This window comes from Stegodyphus dumicola, chromosome X2, assembly GCF_044657685.1.
Source record: "Stegodyphus dumicola isolate Sdum_Otavi_A_Nest chromosome X2, ASM4465768v1".
Lineage (NCBI taxonomy): Eukaryota > Metazoa > Arthropoda > Arachnida > Araneae > Eresidae > Stegodyphus > Stegodyphus dumicola.
The window spans coordinates 168003650-168024212 of record NC_140781.1 but is presented as its reverse complement, the minus strand read 5'-3'; the positions used below and the strand labels follow the sequence as shown (position 1 = coordinate 168024212).

Below are 20563 nucleotides of genomic sequence, written 5' to 3'. Positions count from 1 at the left end.
AATATTAACTTGTGTCTAATATATTTTCCCACTTCATTTATTTGAATAAACAGTACTTTTATTATTACAAAAAATTCGGCAGCAAACCTTATGGCAAATAATACTGCAGCCATCTCAGTATTAAATCTGACATATGTAACGCGTTTTTCCATGCTCTCCTACAGCTTTCGTAGAATACATAAACCTCTACACAAACTTCCAAATATTTATATTGTGATATTTAAACAATTCACTAAGCTTTCTTACAGACTATATATTACATGTGTGCGTAGGAAGTAGCAGCAGACAGGAATAATTATTGATTTCTTGTACAATAACAACATTTCAGTACGCGTTTTATCAGCTATTTATAAAATACTCGTTGCGTGGACTAGAAATATAAATCTTTTTCGAGTTTAGTAGGGCCATCTAATGCGCACGAAAGGCATTAAGCAAATGTTTCGCTGGGTCCAATCGTGAACTCAACTGCTTATCTCAAACGAAAAATTAAGAAATTCCTTAAGACGCTTATAGTTTAATGACAGTTTGTTCTTGAAAAAAGTGTTTTCTGTATGGGAATTTTCGAGTTCTAATTTTGACTCCTGAAAGTGGGTGTTATTATTTTTCCTTTGCAACGAAAATCCTATTATTGTAAACCACGAAGTTTATTACCAATCCCTTAGATATTTCATTTACTTGGCAGATTATGATAATCCAGTATAACAACAAAAAGAGTCATTTAAAAAATACATTAAATTTATCATCATTATTTAATAATATTTCGATACTTTTTGAAGACAAAAGATTCTTATTATTTATGTTTTAATTATCTAATAAAAGACTTTTTAATGCTATATATTATGAACTTTGGCTAAAGAATTTTTTTTAAGCTCTCTTACCTGTAGGTTATCATTAGCAATAGAACCTCAATAATCACATTCAAAAATATTGTAAAAAACGGTAAAAAATTGTTTTTATTAAATGGTAAAAGTTGTAATTATTTTACTTAAATAAAGATAAAAAAAAACGGAAATACTTGTAATGATTTCCCTCTGGCTTTGTACTTCAGCCAAATTCCGTTTGTAGAATTCGAAATCTTAATAATTTCAATTTGGTTTACATATCTTGCGTATACACGGATAAATGAATACCTTTGTCATTTTAAAATGGAACTCGATTTGGGATTTTCATGGATTCACCCATTCTAGAGTGCAGTAATAATAGTTTATATCTTATTTCTAGCGTTAAGCTACATTTGAGGAATCAGATTATGTAACTCTGAAATTTAATTTAATGTCATTATTTAACTATTGCGTTAAGACATAAAAATTATGTGTATACGGGCCAGTTTCCCTTAGAAAGTCCTCCACGAAGGCATCCCTCCCTTAGGCAGATAGCCCTAGTGTGCTTTGCCATAATTCAATACACCACCACCACCTTAAAAATTATATTCGACAAAGAAGTGAGTTTTGTTACATAACTTTAGTTAATATTAAGTCATCGAGACATGAAAGGTTTTTTTTTTTTTTTTAAATAGAGTTCAAAAGATTTTTGTTATACGTAAAATTATTAAACGTTTACTTTAAAGTATAATTAAAGCACAAAACAGCGATTTAAATTAAGCTTATGAATGGCAGTATCAAATATAATTTTCCTAACAGCAATAGAAACAATGAACAGGCTCTGTATTTGCAGTGTGTTGTAATAATTTTGACGCTCAGTATAATAAGACTAAATTTTATTTCCGAGAAGCTTCGTATACATCTCTGTTTCAGTTCAAAATTAATCATTTATGGAAGGATTATTTGTAAAGCAAAGCCGGTTCATTTTAACTCATTTTTATATACTTCAAATATGTCTTTTGTTTCTAGATATGAAGCCTTTGTATCTTATTGGAGATTTTTAATTCCTGTTTCAAACTATCTGATAATACTCGTAATACATGTTTTAAGATATACTATGCAAACTGTGCCTGAATATTGGAGAAATTAACTAATTAAATTTTAGACATTATTATTATTATTATTTAATGAGTTACGTAGTTTATGCGAAACATCAAATGCACCATAATGAATATTAGAGAAAGAAACTTTTACAACACACACGTGAACACGCACACATACGCACACTTGATATAAAATGGTTAATAGGACAAGTTATATTCACAGACAGGACAGAAATTGCATCTTTAGACCTCCCAATATAATTTTTTGCCATACATATACATATAGTGAATATAATTATCGGTTACATCGTCGATGATCTGATGCAATTAGTTTCAGTTCTGAAGCGACCGTCTACCACGTCAAATCGTGTCAATAATATGCCATATAGTAAAATTTTGATTGCTATTTGATAAATGATTTTGAAGCTATTTAAAAAAATAACAGAATTTTCAGCCACATTATATTTAGAAAAAGGTATAGCATAATTTAATTGCTCTATTTATTAAAGCACTAAACTTAAATGTATATTTTCTAATATTTTAGTTGCCTAACTATAAAATAAGAGATCTAACCAACCCTAATCTAAACAAACAATATTTTAAATCGTAGCTTTAGAAGAACACTTGATGGCATCCCTAAGATTTTAATGTACAGATGTGAGAAACTGCCATACTTTTCAGTGTGCCTGTATAATAAAATAAAGAAGACAAATTTTATTTTTGTTGAAGTACGTGGGATGAGCTTCATGAAGTAAGTCACAAGCTTAAAGAACCTGATGACTGCCGACAACAAAATAACAGTAACTAGTTTTAATTTTATTTCCTTTGAAGAAAGTTCTTATTTATTAATCACTTCTAATTGGTTTAAGAATATTTCGTCTGCAGATTTATTGTCAACTGAATCAGATTCCATCTCAAAATCGCATTTGTATCCATTGCTTCAAATGATTGCGAGAAGTTGTGGACCAGAGTTTTTAATTTTCATTGAATTAAGTCAGGGGTTCTCAGAGTGTGGTACGCGTACTCCTAGAGGGTACGGGGGAAAAATTATCGGTAATGGCGGAAAATAATAAAGTGCTATAATAAACGCAGAATAAAAATCAAAATATTCAGAAAATTTAAATTTGGCACTGATTAGAAAGAAAATTAGTTTGACCAATTCCGATGTGAATGTTACTATCCGAAATGTGTTTAAAAGCAATGTAATAAGCTGCAGCTAGTCCCGTCTGCACTTGTCATATTACTCGGTCCCGTATGCATTATACCTAGCCATTTCCTTCTTTGCTATGTCCCACCGTATTGCATATAGTGACTGTAATTTCAACATTTAGTGAATAATCAAGTCAGTTACGTAGCTCTCTTTTTTAAAATTTGGACATGCAAACCAGCTTGAGTGTGGAGCTATGTTTTAAATTCATGTTTAAAATTCATGTTTAAAGCTGCGGATTACAAAATGTTGTTTATATAAAACTGCATAAATAATTAATTAAGTATATCTTTACACAGAACAAAAACTATTTGTCGCAAATAGTTTCAATTTGGTGTCTGTGCCAAGCAAGCTTTGGGAGGCCATCCGTTTCAAAATTCACAATGATAAATGGTTTCAAAGACCTTGTATAACTATGCGATGTTTTTCCAAAATTAAATAAACTGAGCTTAGAGTTACTGGACAGTTTCATAACTGCTTTCAAAGAATCTGACCAAAACAGATTCAATGATCTGTATGCTCAAAAATTTGGATTTCTGGGAATCATTCACTGAGAAGAAAATGAGACCGAAATATTCGAGACATTTTACAAATTCTTGTCAGAACAATTAGCTTCACTTTACAAACGAAGTCAAAGAGAGCATAAGAAGCCACTTAAAACACCTCAAAGCGTCGTTCAAATATTACTTTCAGAAACGAAGTGAGAAGGACAATTGGATTTCAGATCCTACCAGTAGAGTCTTTCAAAACAGCTTCAGAATTAACATTCTCTGAAAATGAACAATTTATCTGCTTTATTCATTGCAGTTTACTATTTAATGGATTAAAATAAAAGCACTGTAAGATAAATTGCGAGAATGATGAATACAAGGGATTATAAGTTCGTAAGGAGGAGACTTTATAATTACAGTCTGTCGGTAAACACGGAATAAGTCTCATTTCAGGGGGTTCGTTAAAGAAAAAAGTTTGAGAACCGCTGAATTAAAGAGGATTGCTATTTCCTACTTAACTGTTGCTTCTGCTTGAAGCAGTTGTCAATCAATCTCTGATTACTGCCGAGAGATTTAACGAGCCGATAAAATAAAAACTGATATTAACTGAGATGCTTTCAACCATTTTACTTTTCAAATATTACATAATAAAGTTTGCGTACAATCTTCTTGTGGTAAATAAGTTGATTTTTCCTTCAAATATTCAATCAAAATGAAAATGAGAGAACAAAAGTATAATTACGATACGGCGAGGAGTGTCATTAACATCCAATATGAACTGGAATAATATACAAAGAACGCGTCTGATTTATAAATAGTCAGCGATTTTTGGTCTCACTGTACTAAAGAATGTATTGTCCGTCTCTTTACTATAACCACAGTGCTAAAGGATAATAATTATAGGAGTGATATAGGATTATTATTGCAATAGGACGATTTTGTTACCCTGAGCGGGGCTTAATTTCTAAAATTATAAGCGCTGCATCCCTGAGGAAGTTCATCAGGAAAAAGGAACAAAAATAAACAAATAAAATAAATAGTAAAATATTTAATAATTAAAACACAAAATAATTAACAATCAAAATAATACAATAATTAAAATTAAAATTCATTAATATGGAAAGAGATAAATGAAAATTTAATAAATTAATAATGAATAGTTAAATAATAAAATAAAATTCCGAATCTCAGACGGAAGCCGGCTGAATTTAAGCTCTGAATATATAATACAATATAATACAATATACTGTTTCAAGGAATGATAGAAATAAAGCTCATTCTTTTTCACAATATAAGGATACGGAAAGAAGTTTTAAAAGAGATGTGAAAGTATGAAAACAAAGAGAAGAAAGGTCCAACACTTTCTGACTACAAATCCTACTAATATAATGTTAGCTGTCACGCAGAATGTGACGGGAAATGGAATTTCCCCCCAAATACGAGGGTTAACTATGGACAAAGTGACAATTTTCATCCTCCGTATTCAATTGAATCGTTCCAAAAAGGCTACAAGTGCTTTTTTTCCCCGGGAAGACACTAGCATTGGAATGAAAAATTTATAAGTTATCGTAATTCTTAGAGAATAAACTTTAACATGTGGCACGGAGTTTTCCTTAACCCCCGTCTAAGTATTTGTTTCCAAAGGAAAGAGAGATATCCATTTAGAAGTCAGAATTGATTTTTATTTTCATTTTACTACTAAAACAAAATTTCTGCGAGCAAAAGAATGTTCAATTGAAATTTTGGTTCGGTTGCATACAAAAAGTGCTGAAGCTTTTTTTTATTTAGGGCTGCGTCGCTCTCCAGTTAGAATTACGGTTTGTCTTGTAAGGATCTTAAGTTTTACTAACGTTTATTTTATTTTAAATCTTTACTATCACTTCTTATTTTCTACTTCCGGCCAGAATTAAAAGCGTTAACTTATTTTATGCAAAATTTGTCTGGCGAACGCCAAGTACTTAAGTTGTGGCTTTTTGCCAAGCGAGAGAGAGGAAGGAGTTAGTCGAAGCAGGCCGCTTGCCTTAGAAGTTTTACTCGGCTGCTGTTTGCCCTCCAGGCCAGAGGTTTAATCCTCGTGATAATTTTAAACGTATTGTAGTGTTCACAGTTCTCTGTACTACATACGGCTTCCTGTTAATATACGGCCAATCTTCCTTGTTGATTATTCCAAATTTAAGTTAGAGTTTAGTTATATTTTTATATTCTTACGTTCAGACCACAAGTAGTTGGTCTCTGTATTCCGAAGTACGGAAATTATTGTAAAGAGTGAAAAATAAAGGGTTTTGTATACCCTTCCTGTGTATCTTGTCTACTTCCCACAGTTATTGAACATAGCTTTAGTAAGCTCCCTGTTCCGAGTCAGGTCTGTGCATGTTCCCAAAGAAAGTAAGGCGGAACATTGAACCTGATAATCTCAAAAACTGAGAAGTACCAGAGCCAGGCTCCGGGACAGTTTAAATTCTGACACGAGAGGAGTTCAGCTGTTTTCGATTAGACGAACACAGTTGGAAAACAACAACGAAGTAGAAAAGGTTCATGTGATTTTTAAATGCATTAGATAAGTTCGTATCTCAGCAAAAATTATAGAAATAAGTAAACTAGTAAAGTAATTTACATTGAAGTAGAGTAATTTAAATAACTACAGTTGATTTGGAAGAAACAGTAATTAATATTTTTGAATGAAAAGATTTTTGTTACGGTATATATATATATATATATATTAAATATATATATATATATATTAAAATATATAAATATATATATATATATATATTAAAATATATATATATATATATATATATATATATATATATATATATATTAAAAAAAAAAAGAAAACTCATGTTTCTATTTTGCTTTCTGGATTATGATTAAATTGTCTGTACGTAAAACATGTTGCTGAATTTGCAGTACTAGTAAATAACTTATAAATAATGATAATTTTAATGCTTCTTTTCCTGATATATGCTAAACTACATTCATAAAAGCATTTAAAATGACTTGAAAAATGACATTTTAAATGATTAAACAATGTGTCGAATATTATGAGTTTATTCCAGGGTTTAAATTCAGCCGCTGGAGTGAATGGAATTAATTTATTTTATAAATTTAAGCTCTCGAGTTTCCTTGACTTACTCAAAAACTGAGATCTACTTATTCCGGTATTTTCAGTTTTTAGGCAAAATCATAATTCCAGCCGAAGCCCCAAAGAACATAAGTTCCAATATTTTAATTTATTATTTGACTAATAGTCATTTCTTGAACTTAGTTTTTGATTTTTTTCTTTACATTTTATTTAGTTTTATTCTTCCTTAATTAATTGCTTAATATCTTTTCTGACGCTCTTCTTGTAGGGCTCCGGCACTTTAGAAATTAAGACCTAGATTACTCTCATAACATAGAAAAGCTTAGAACCATATCATTTTAAGAAAGTTTCCGCTGAGCACCACTGGCAGTAAATTATACTGTTTTCCACAAATACCCACCCTTTCGAAGGTCACGAAATGAGAGGTTGTGTATAGGAGCAGTTAATTATCTCCCCTCTGTGGAATAGGCTGGCTGACTTTAGATAGTCAAGAAATATACAATTTCTTTTTAGAGATACTACCCCAGTGAATCATATTTAGCCATTACCACACAATAACATTAATAATGAATATACAAGACTTTTAAACAGAAAAATATGACGTACAACTGTTTGATTGCTGTTGAATGGACAGAAACATCAGAGTTCAACTTTTCTATTCTCGACAATTGCGAAATATATAGGAACGCTGATTATATGTATTCATATGTTACTTCAAGATAAGAGAAAGATACAGAACTCTTAGCAGATGAAAAATCTTTTATAATCAGTTGCAGTGAAATTCGTGAATAACCTATGAATAGAATTTCTATATTTAATTTCAATATGTATGATGGATCCCCATATGTATTATTTTTTTCATAAATTTATCTTAATTCTAATTAAATGAAAAATTAATTGAGGGTGTTGTTAGAAGTTATTCTTGTTAGAAATGATTAGGAAAAGCTGTTCTTAAGACTAAGTTATTATTTTGAGTTTTGTTAGATACTACAACATCTAAATTTTAACAGTATAAGCGGACTATAACTGTCGGCGTTGTTGGGTGCTAGAGGTTTGTGATGATGTCTTTAAATAGTTAGGTCCGATGAACAGGAAGGTTTGAATCTTTACTGAAATAGATAATAGCAGAAAGAGAAATATGAGTAGCTGTAATTAAGCCAAGGAAAAAGACAGAGGGAAGGCGAAATTATTATTAACGTGCAAGGAATATAGCATATCACCAAATTCACTCACACAGAGAAAATTAAAGCAGCAGTTAAAGAACGAGATGCTTACAAGTAAAATAGTCGCACAATCTAAATTTACGGTTCTTTACCGCTTATTATATGTTGCTCAAGTGGGAGCGTAAGATCTTTTGGAAGCTTCAGAGTAGTCGTTCCTGTTGCTTCGAAAATGCATTCAGCACAAACTTCCAGAATGTCGCCATGCTGGCAAAAAAATCTTCATATCCGCCCAAGGCCCAGAAGAGGAGTTTCTACCCATATCTCTTCTACTTAAGTTACCCTTACAATTCTAAGCCAGATCTAAGAATTAAATTTCTACAAGATAATACATCAAATACACACTTTCAACCATATTAAGCACCAGCAAATTCAAAATTAAATAAAATGCACATTAAATAAACACAAAATTGCTACAAAAATGAGCTATATGAATAAATAAGCAAATAAAAATAATACACAACACTACAAAAGTGTATAAAGTCTACGTTATAAGAGTAAGTAAAGCAAGCAAACATAAACATTTACAAAATTGAATACATCGTATATAATACACACGTACGAGATTCTTTCTTTGTACTATGATGTTTGTATAGGAAATGCATTTTTCTCAAATCATTTTTTAAACATATTCTTGAAAATAAGAATGCAGATAATAAGGTGTATGTTTGCGAATTTATATTGAAAGCGATTTATTTATTTGAAAAAAAAAAGGGGGGGAGATCTTATTCAGATATTTTATATTTGAAGTCGCAAAAGAAAAGTTAACTGGTTGAAATTTGTTACAAAACTTAAAATAATCTTATATTTCTTTTCACGCTTGCATTTCAAAATACGTATTTACTCAGAAATGATACATATTCTGCTCTAATAATGCGTAAATCACTGGTTAGCATCTATAAAAATTTGCTTTTTTTCACTTAGAAGTACTAAAGTAATTTAAATTTTTTCCTCTCAGTTAATCTTAAGTGATAGACATAGTTGCATTAATATCCTTTTCCTAGGTGATTATTCTAAAGCCTTCTTCTACCAGCTTCTTCTACCTAGCTTCTAGTTTTTTTTTCATTAAAATGCCTTATAACGTTGAAATGAGTATGAACTTGAACTGTCACACATGGAAATTTTATTTCACAACTCTGTGGTATTGCTAAATGATTCAAAAGGAAATTAGTGCCATACTTATCCTCAGCACACATAAATTGCAATTTGTAATGCACTTGGTTCGAAGATATATTCTTCCCAGATATGTCCTCCCCCTTGTTATTAATTTTGGAACACTGCAGTGCGGATGAAATCCAAATTTCTGGCTTTCCTTTTCAAAACTAGCAGATTATCCTTCCTTTAAATATATATGTTCCACTTTCTCAATGTTTATTTTTATATTTCTACCAAGAATATCGCATGGATTAGTCCTTTTCTTATGTGATTTTATAAACGAGGCTGGACTTGTAAACAGTGAATCATTTAATAACATATAATAGTATATACTAATTTTTCAGAAGTCAGAATTAATAGCCTTGTAGAGTCATTAGGTTATTTTGAAGTTGGAGACATGAAGAATATGCACTGCTCTTGCGGGATTCAAACCTTAGACTACTCGAATACGCGTCGAGTATACTTCAAATCACAGCATGAAGGCATGCGGAAAGGAAGAAGAAAATACCCTTTTAAAGAGCGGCTGGGAATAAGGGGACCCAATCGCCGAATCCTGGTGTTGACGAATTTTTTGTTCGGATGCCATTTGTAGAATTATCAAGTGTTTTTGAAACAGGAGACGTGAAAAATATGCATTGCCTTTGCCGGGACTTGAACCCTGGATCTCTCGAATACACGTCGATTATACTTCCAATTACACCACGAAGGTATGAGGAAAGGAAGGAGAAAATACCTTATAAGCCTTATGGTAACATTTTCCCATTCCCTTATTTCTGAGTGATGACAATCAATATTGACATGTTTTCCAATATCCATGGTAATTTTCAGAATATATTTGTTGTACACTGTCAAGATTAGAGGTGAGATGAAATTTTGTCGAACCCGAATCTTAGAAGGCTCTCTAATATGTCGTATCCTCCAAATAAGAATAATAATGCGGAAAGAAGAAAAATTTGCACAATGTTAAAAATTTTAAAATAAAGCAAAATTTAAAATTTGCGTTTAAAAAAACCAAATGTAAGAATGCAATTTTTAAAAATATACTAAGATTTATTAAGGAGATATAAGTGAAATTTAGTAGATGAAGTATATAATTAAACCTCTTGAATCTTGAATTTCATTTTTTCAACATAATTTGACAAAAATTGCTTCGTCGCAGTTCATATTTTAATTAACAATTCAAATTTTAGTAACAATGGTTGGGTAGTTCAACTAGTTAGACAACTGTAATTATATGCGCTACACAACATTTCTTTACCATGACATGAATTGCTGGAAATATTCAGGATTTATTAACAGTAGGTATTTTTTTTAATGCCCTGAATTATGAAGACGATTTGGAGTTAGTTTCGAGAATTTTTGAAAATGCACAGAGCAGTAATTATTTCAAAATTCTGCCGAAACGTTTTACATGAGAAACTGAAATTTTGTGATCTTGAGTATCGTCATGAGGTGACGGTGGTAATCTAAACACGAGTAAAAGCGTAACAATTGTGTTCTTTCTTTTAATGAACGCTTTTATTAGACGTCAGTTACTTATCTTCCTAAAGTTCTCAACTAAAACGCTTAACATATTTTTAGGTTAGGATCTGAAAGATTCAAGTAACGAAAAAAATACGAAGATCCGAGTTTCTGAATTTCTAATCTTTTTCAAGATTCGTGGGATTCGAGGTGTCGAATTCTTTCTTAATTATAATAAATATAAATTGCTTGAGATTAAAAATGAATGCCCATAAATGTGATTGATACAGTCTAAACGTATGATGCTGTATATTGCATTACTTTTACATGTACTAAAATATACTGCACTATTTACATGTACTCTGTTTTACTCAACTCCGTCAAGAAAACTTACTTTTCTAGAATAAGCCACGTTTTCAAAGAAGATAACCCAAATTAAAAAGCAGATGATGCGCAGTTTCCAAGAGAGAATGTCTAGATCAATGAGGTTTCATTTAAAAACATGCAATAAAAAATTTGTATTTTGAAAATAAACCACATATTAATAAACACTGACTTAATGCTTAGGTAAAGTTTGTATGGAATTTCGGGACACTCTGTATACACATTTATAATAGTTTAAACACATACGAGCGGGAGATGCTTTGGAAAACGTTCAGATAGAGTTGAAGGCCATTTAACCAAAATATTTATTTGAACTACGACCAGTTCTCATGATTTGGCTTCCTCAACTTTAGTCTTATGAACATAAAAAAGAAGTAAGATCTTTTACGTTTTTCGCTCCACGCTCTTTTAAAAACGCCTTGAAGTCATAGTCTAATTTCTCTTCTGTTGAACGTAAAAGCTTGCAACAACAAACAAACAGATATAAAGAGAGAGAGAGAGAGAAAGAAGGAAATAAAAATAAATAAATAAACAAATAATAAAAATCAAAATAAATAAAATAATAAATAAAGAAAAATAAAGAAAAACAAGTAAAAATATTAAATAAAACTAAAAAGAAATAAAAAACATATAATAAACTGGGGGGGCTATAATAACAGCAACTTGAAGTATTTTTTAACACTGAATACATATTTTAAAACACAATTGATAATTAATTCGATTCTTTCCTATTGCAAGCGAATTCGCTTGCAATAGGAAAGATGCAATATGAGCTTTAGTTGGAAAAAAATGTTTTATATAAAACATTCTAGTCTATGTTACAATAAAAATTTACTGTATTAAATAAATGTACGAGTTGATTAGAAAACACTTCTTGCGTCATTCACTTAGCAGACGCATGAAGAAAAATGTTAATTTTAGAAAATGTTTCTTCCTCTTGACTGCAATTCACTTACAATTGCTATTCATTATTAATTCTAGTCAATTCCTTTCAAAGGATGTTAAAGTGGAGTGCAGAAATGTTTCATTTTTTAAAAAGAAGCAAGTTTTGTCATTGTTTTAGTCGTTTAAAATTGCATATTTAATGGGATAATGTATATAAATAACTTCTAATTTAATTTTTTTTTCAAAAAAGTTTTTCAGCTTTTTATCATACTTCGCCTGTTTTGTTTTAATTTAAAATAGTAAATAATTATATATCTATATAAATACATAAAGAAACATAATAGGAGGCTAAAAATTAAAAATAAAATTTTTTACCCGTAATTTATTGCTTTTTCTTCTTAGAAATTCATCACTAATTATTAGTACCTGCACGATAACTAAAAGCCAAATAATTTTTTAAAACCGCTAAAATTCGGCAAATTAGTACATTAGAAATTTCAAAAACTTTCTAAAGGAAGACAGTTATTTTGTTCTACTCTACAGTGTGAAGATCAAAGGGTACTTCTTTTGTTATAGCGGCCTCTGAGACTGAATCGCCAATCAACCGAGATATCTCGCCCAAATCTGGCTGAGTGTTCTTATATCTCGCCACGTAATCATCCTGACACCGTGCTGCAATTTTACTCTCGCCGCGTGTTCTTATATCATTTATTTTGGATGTGATTTTCGAATTCGCATTGTTTATTTGATTTTTTTTTTGTGTGTGTGTGAATATGACGTTAACAATCTTTGATTAACCAAGTAATCAGGTGGATGCCATATAATGTTTTTCTTTTTCTTGACAAACAAGTATGCGAAAATGGCCGCAACATGAAACTTTATGTCAACGACGAAACCATTTGGAGGCGAAATGTTAAAAATTGAAAAATGAAGAAAGGCCTGCGTGTTGGAAATTGGTTCGGCGGTTCCAGAATAGCGTTCGTCATTGCTATTAGGTTTATGCATTCTTGGGCAGAGGAGCTGACGACCATGAAATGGTGTAACAAACAGCTTAAATATGTGTGAAAGTGCTGCAGTTGACTGGAACAATAACATGCGAAAAAATAATTATAATAAGGATAAGGATAGGGACACTTTAAAATGTTCATAGGAAACGACATGTACGTATAATTGTTATTATCGTATATTGTGCTGTTTATTTTCATATTTGCGCTTTACGAACTTGGCGAAATTATAGCTGAGATCTTGGTGCAATATAAAATCTCCCAAGTATTGCTGGAGGCCGTTATAACAAAGAAGTACCGATCAGCCGCCCAGTCGGTACAGTGGTTAGCGTAACGAAAGGCCGGAGTTCAAATCCCAGACAAGGCATGGATGTTTGTATACTGTCGTTGCGGCATGGCGCCCTCTAAATATGCGGTGAGCCGAAAGTCCTCTCGTGTGGTTTAGTGGAGAGGGGTGGGAAGACTTCGGATCCATCCTCCCGGGGTGCTCCCCATCAAAACTGGGGGCGGAACTGAGCGAAATCGCACTCTTGCCTGTAATGTATTCGAGGCTGTTGCCAATGGCAGGCGTAAACTAGCGCTCCTAGCCACGAGGTACTTCGTGGGCTTGGGCTGATGTTACGGTTAGACAAGTGAGCACAAGTAACAACAGCAACAGTACCGATCAAAGTTTTGCAATGAATAGTTTGGCCATTAAATACGGATCTATGAAGACAAATAAAGTCCTAAAAATATATGTGCAGAGAATTTTGAAAAACATTAATGTAGAATATTTTATTATCATCGCAAATACGTATGTGTGAAAAAAATCGAAGAAAATCGGGTCGGTAAAAGAAACCCAAATATTGATTTTAAAATTTCACTCAAACAAACTAATATGAAGAAACTATATAAAAAAATAATTAAAAAATTCTTTATCTACTATGTGGTAAATATATAGTGTAGTAACGAAACGTATTGTTTAGTTAGGGTCCTTCTTCGTCCCTATGCTTGGAAGTGCTACTCATTAAGCATTTCTAATTTAATAGTTAATATCAAAATTATTATTAAATTACGCTAAATGATGAAGATACTGTATCTATTCTAAAAAACTAGAAGTTGCTTTTTTTAAAACTAGCTAAGACGGACTGTTCAAAATAATGTCGCAGTCGGCAGGATTCGAACCTGCGCGGGGAAACCCCAATGGATTTCGAGTCCATCGCCTTAACCACTCAGCCACGACTGCGCATCAATCCACTCACACACCTGTTACAAAAGTAATCAAACAGTTTACTTGGCTTTAGAAATGCTCATTTTAAATAAGAAGAGGAAATTTAATTTTATTTATATATAAAAGTATAAGCACTAAAAGTCTCTTCACTTTTTAAAATATATATATAAAAAAATTTTCAGTCTGAAAGCTTAAGATTGCAATCTAATACCTCAAAGAAGAGTTTATGAGTGAAATATCTTAAAAATTCTTAAAAGTGTTAAAAAATGTAAATAAAAGTAAAATTAAAAATGTGAAGACCCATGCAATATTTCACTTTTCCTTCAACACGAATAATATCTACTGCTGCCATGTATTGAAAATAAATTCTTGGAATTTCATGAGTTTAAAGAAAAAAAATCGAGTTTAAAAAATATTGGGTTTCAAATTATATTAAAGAATCGAATTTTAATGCTATTCAATAGCAAGAATTTTTTTAAAATATATTATGTTATGTATGTACATTTCTTAGAATGTTATGTTATTTAATACTAAAAATTTCAATTCCAAATGTTCTGGCATTTGATTTTGCATTTCTTTTTTGGCTGTAAAATGTTATAAATCAGAGAAAATCAAAATATTGAAACATACATATATTGCGAACTGAATTAAATAATAATAATGAAGAAAGAAAAACAAGTCTAAAAAGGTTTAGATTTTTAAAAGTCACTCAGAAGATCTCTTTGAAAGTTTAATACAGTTTATCAGTAGAGATCATCAATAGAGATGGACCAAGTGGAATAGTGAAACATTTTTTAGAATGTTAGACAAATATGCATTTGGTCTAAAATGGAGAAGTCACATTATCTTCCATATATTGGAAAAGTGAAAAAATATATAATGCAACGCTGTAAAAGTATTTAATGTTTTTAATTAGATATATTGCGAAATGCATGCATTTTTATTTAAATCAATCAGATTAAAAAGTTAAAAAAGTATTCTTAAAAGCTACATCGATTGCTTTTAAATGGCTTAGCTTGTTAATTAATAACAGACAGATAAAATCTGAAAGATAAAGCAATGTATTTGCAGTGAACGACATTTAAAGTGAATCAACGCAAAATGGTATTACGAGACTTAATAGCGTTTTGGGCTAAAAAGGAAAATCTGAAAGGATTCAGATTTTAACATTGTAGCACGGGGATTTTAATGCTCTAACTGAGTTTGCAGTTTACCAATCTGCTCTTGGATTCACTCTTGCTAACACAACTTTTTTGTCTTTTTAACTTTATTATTATACAAATTACAAAATTTGATTATAAACTAAAACACGGTAATAATATTTGGTGGCACTACCCTTTAATCTGAAATGTGATGACAAAATAATGAGGGCCGAGACTAATAGCACCTCGGGTGCTAGAAATTGTTTACTCGAAGCTTCTGAAACTTCGAGTGTGGTAAAACCGTTTTTCCGAGGTAAATTTGCTCTTACCATACAGGCGGTTGCAAGTAAAAGGTCAGTTTTCCTTACTAGAAATTATTTTTCTAAAAACGTTAAGATTACCTTCTACTGTTTAAATGCTATTCTTATTGCATTTCATCTCTGAAGCCTCTGTCAGTTCATGGCAGCAGATATAGCTGTCTCAATTCAAACAAAAAATTTTATTTAAAATTCCTTCCTTAAAAAGAAAAAAAAAAAAAAAAAAAAAAGACATTTTATACACGTACCCCCCCAAAAAGTTTGAAATTTGCAAAGTAATTAGTATCTTTAGTTATTACAGGGCATATCGACTGAGATTGATTAAAAAAAATCAGTCCTGAATACCTGTAAACGCATTCTATATATAATGACTACATAAAGCTGTGTGTATGAAAGCTGCTGTCTCTGAAGTATTTTTAAATACTCTTCACTTAAAAACTTAGTTGCATACATAGGACAACGCATAAGGACCCTGTCCGACGGAATATTCCTTCGTTTCCAGAAATTCTTTCTTGAAATGACAAGGCTGATTATACCCATTACGGAAGGATTCAAGCCATTTTCGGATTTCAGAGAACATAAGCACTTGTTATTTATTCATAAGCACAAGTTTATAATAGATTCTGCAGTTTGACCATGTTTATGTGACTTACCCAATTCTACTTAAATTGCTTTTAGGCCTCTCCCATGCGATTGCCAGTAAATTTTTCAGAAGTCGTGCAAGAAGAAACACGTTTTCAAACTATAAAATTTCTTAATCATGAGAATATTTTCTACAGAAGGGGTTAAGCATATCCTCCTTACGCTATGAGGAATAGTTTAGGAGTATTTGTATGAATTTTCGCTTATGGCTTGATATCAGTTTGTTTTAATAGTATTCTGATAAAAATAGCGTATAATATTTTCGATGTCCATCCTAACGTAGCACCCAAGGCAGCCGCCTATCTTACCTGCAATTATTCCGACAATGATATCTTTCTATCCAGAAATAAAGCAATATTGTTTATTGAAAGCTATTGCCTTAATAGTTCTTCTATCTTCATTTCTTTAACTACTTAAAAATAAATTTACGTGGAAGCCCGCTTATCGCTTTACTTTGTTTGTCCTGTCACATTTTTCTGCCTACGTCACGATATGTTTTTATTTTATTAAATGCGTTTTTAGTAGTATTAAAAATAGCTGCGCTGAAAAACAAAATGTTATTTTTAATGCAAAATTATTACAAGTATGTCATTACCTTAACACTGAAGTCTGTCTTGTTGACCAATTTCCGTAAATAACCATATCTGAAAAAGACAGATGTTTCCGGGAGCCTAAATAAACATCAATATTGAACGAAACTGGCTACCATTTTCTCTAGGACTGAAATAATTCAGAATAATTGGGGATTTTACAGTGCATATATAAACTGCAAAATTGCGTGCATTATAAAAAAGGATATAAAAGTTCACGAAATCGGTGTATAAGGAAGCTCAACTGTTAACATTAGATTTTAATACGAAGTTTTTAGGATGTTCAGTATTGTAGTTTCTCTTTGCATTTTGTATTTATAATCAAATAACTAAAAAATCTGTTGCCCTATAATATTTAATTCCACAAAACTGAGTCTTTAGAGGAACTGCAGTCTTGAAAGAGTACTGAAGTTATATTTATCGACGGCAGAAATCTTAAAAAGGAAAAAAGCAGGAACATTTTGCAGAGCTTTAAGTAATTTGTACTAAAGCTTTTCTTTTTTTTCTTTCTTTTTTCTTTTTTTTAATGTATTCTATAAAATTTTACACAACTTTTATTTCTGCATTGGAAATTTCGCAGATAGATTCGTAGAAACGTTTTGGAACCTAATTTTCTCTAACATTTTTTACCAGTCCTTCGTACTCACTTCAATCTTAGTCAGTAACGCATTTATTTTTAGCATATGTGAAAAAGACCAGATATCCCATATTTATATTATGCGTTTCAATACAGCGTCCCGCTTCAGGATATGTCCCCCATTCCGTAAAATAATCACATATTTTTAAATATAGTTGACATGACTTTTATAAGTGCAATTCCACGTGGTCATGAAGATGTTTTTGTGGGATTAAAAATACATTCAGTGATCAAATAATCATGATTTTTTAGCCCAAAGGGGTAATTTGCTCAGAAGGGCTATTAATTTTGTTTTGGCATTTTGCGTTGATTCACTATAAACGGCGTTTCACTTTACAAATTGTTGCCAACAGTTGCCAACAAATACAAGAGCCCTGCATTATATTTAAAGAAATTAAATAATGAAGAATGTGCATAAATATATGTAGGTTTCTCGCACTGTGAAAACACAACGGCACCTAGAGACATCAAATTTTGAATAACGTAGTCAATTTTGAATAACTTTTTGATTAAGAAACTGAACGATTTCCAAGTGAACACTGTACCGGGGAGGGGGGAGTTATTTCCAGCACGTGACACTGTGTATCGAAAATTCTAGAGATATGCTCTTTTTAAATTATTTTGTGGTATTGCTGTAGAATCTAATTTTATGGCTTAAGTGCGAAGAACACGATATTTAATAAGTAAAGGTAACACACAAAACTTTAAAAAAACGCCCCTTTGTGCGTAATATAAAATCTAAAACCTTCCAGCTTTATTTTATTTTATTTTTTATTATTTATGTTTTAAGGTGCTCTCGAGATATCCTAAAAGACTGGTTTTTGAAAAGAACATCCGGATTTCTATTCTACCTGAATTCGTAAATGGGAAATGGGCAGTGAAATTAAATCATCTGAAGAATTTTAAATGGGATACATTTTCAAAATATAACAGAATAAAAAAAAAAAAAAATAAAAAAAAAAAAAACGAAGAACTACTTCACTTTCAAAAGAAAATGTTTTGATGAGGGATGATTACATGATAACAAATTATTCAAAGACATATAGTCTTTAGGAAGGTAGGAAATAACTGAAAAATTTAGATAATTGTTTAAGTACACAAAACTGAAACTCAGCGAACTGAAATTGATGATTTTTTTATCGCAATCAGAGTAATCACGTTCATTTCAGATATATAATGTTAATAACCGAACGACATTTTACTTGAAACAAATTGTAGCAACATAGCGTATATTTCGGTAATAGGTACAAAGAAGCCTGTCATGGCAACCGCCTTTAAAGTTAGATAAAATTTTGAGATTATAAACAAATATTCATATCGAACATAAATCGATAGACATATTCCTGTATAAGTGATCATTTTCACTTCCACCGAAATGGTTTGGAACCTTGATGACTTTTTTAGTTGGTTTCACAGCAGTTCATGAGCAATTGCAAAAAACCTGCTAAACAATATTAATTTTCTTACGTTAGACAATACGAAGAGAAAAAAGGAAGTTTTCGTGGACACACTTCAGCCGCTATTACAAAGGGAAAAATTTCTTTTCTTCTGTCCTCTGGCAGCGTGAAAGAGCAACCAAATTTTTCCCTATCTGCATCATGCGGTGCACTTATCGCCTTAAGTGGAAGAGTATTATTTAGAATTAAATTTGGCGCAATTTATTATTACATTTTAGGCCTTATTATTAATGTTTAACAACATTTTTACCCGATACATTGTGTACAGTGAAAGTTTTGATTAATTTCATAAGTTGATTTAATTTTACTGCTCATTGTTGCGAAAAGTTTGAGTTATATTGTAAAATAAAACAATATAATTTATACATCTTCACTTAATATTATTACTCATTATGTAATTTCATTTAATCTTGTCACCAAGTCTCAAAATATATATACAGTTTTAAAGTTTGGATTTATTTGTCTACTTTTTAATTCTCATGCAAAGAGCCCCCCAGTCGGAATAGTGGTCAGGGAAGCTGACTGCGATGCCGAAGGGCCTGGGTTTGAATCCCGGAGAAGGCATGGTTGTAACTGTCCGTCCCTTCATAGGCAAGTCGATGTTGGCCCACCTATTAGGTGCCTCCATAATAAAGAGACCACCACATCCGGCCTTGTATAGATTAATGGACTGGGTTACATTTGTAATTGTTCACAATCTGCCATTGGGAGGGGGAAGAAAATCTCATGCAAATCCTACCTTAGCGAGTTTCACAGTTTTCTCTTATTCGATTCGTTAGAGAATCAGGGGCTTACTAGTTCGAAATAATAACATCATGCTTCTCCGAAGTTGTTTTGTCCTTTGCTGCTTGGGAAATATTTTATCACTTTATATATGCAAAATGATGTACTTTATAAACGATGCTCTTTATAAATCTACATTGTTCTGATAATTGAACGAAATCTCGATATAGTTAAATGCCCTTGTCTATGACATTCTGTTGCTTCGAAGTTTATTATGAAAGCCATACATATTTATAATTTGTCTTATAATGCTAGCTAGCTTATTTTAAGGTTATTAAAATAGCTCTGCTTTATTTCTTTGTGCGAATGTTATTACTTCCATTTTCTATTTAAACGCAGCTTAATGCTTAACGACTAAGGAAATGGAGTTTCCACAGATGGAGTCCACTAATAACCGAGAATGATGAACAGTCAAAGAAACTTAAATTTCAGTTACTAGAACAATGACGAGCAAGCGTAATGAGGGTTGGAAACATGCACAATTATTGCCACTTGTGATTTGTTCCATTGCAAAGCAAGCCTTTCTCTCTTCTATTTAGCCTAGAAATTCCTATGTAAACAAATTATGCATATTTCAGCAGAGAACGCACAAAGGGAAATAGTTAACTCGAAGTTTAATAAGGAAAGTTTAATTTGAACATTATTCTAGATCATTATGATTTTTCAACATTTACGTGAAATTAAATGCAAATTAAAGTAGTTTTTTTCGTTAGTAAAAAGGATTGAAAGTATGACAATAAACCTAAATAGCCATAAAAAAAAATAAGCTTTGTTTCTTTGCACGCAAGTGAATGTAATTCTTCATGAAACGAAGTTCTGATTCAAGAAGCTTTGATTCCACCAGCGGCCGAGAGGTAAAGTCGCTGAACACTATGGAGTTTTGGCTGCCCTGTTCCGAGCAATTAAGCCCACTACAGGTCCACTCCCCCTTTGGGCACGTCGTGGAGGTTCAACCTCCACTATTACCCT

At 31.5% G+C, this 20563-nt stretch overlaps 1 long non-coding RNA gene and 1 other non-coding gene across 2 annotated transcripts in view; one reads left to right on the top strand and one right to left on the bottom strand.

The window, feature by feature from the left end:
* The window catches only part of LOC146992966 (uncharacterized), a 207170-nt gene that overhangs the window by 4318 nt on the left and 182289 nt on the right, over positions 1–20563 (top strand). The window lies entirely within an intron of this gene.
* Positions 13960–14041, bottom strand: TRNAS-CGA (transfer RNA serine (anticodon CGA)). Its single transcript has one exon. It is a non-coding gene; the product is annotated as a tRNA-Ser (tRNA).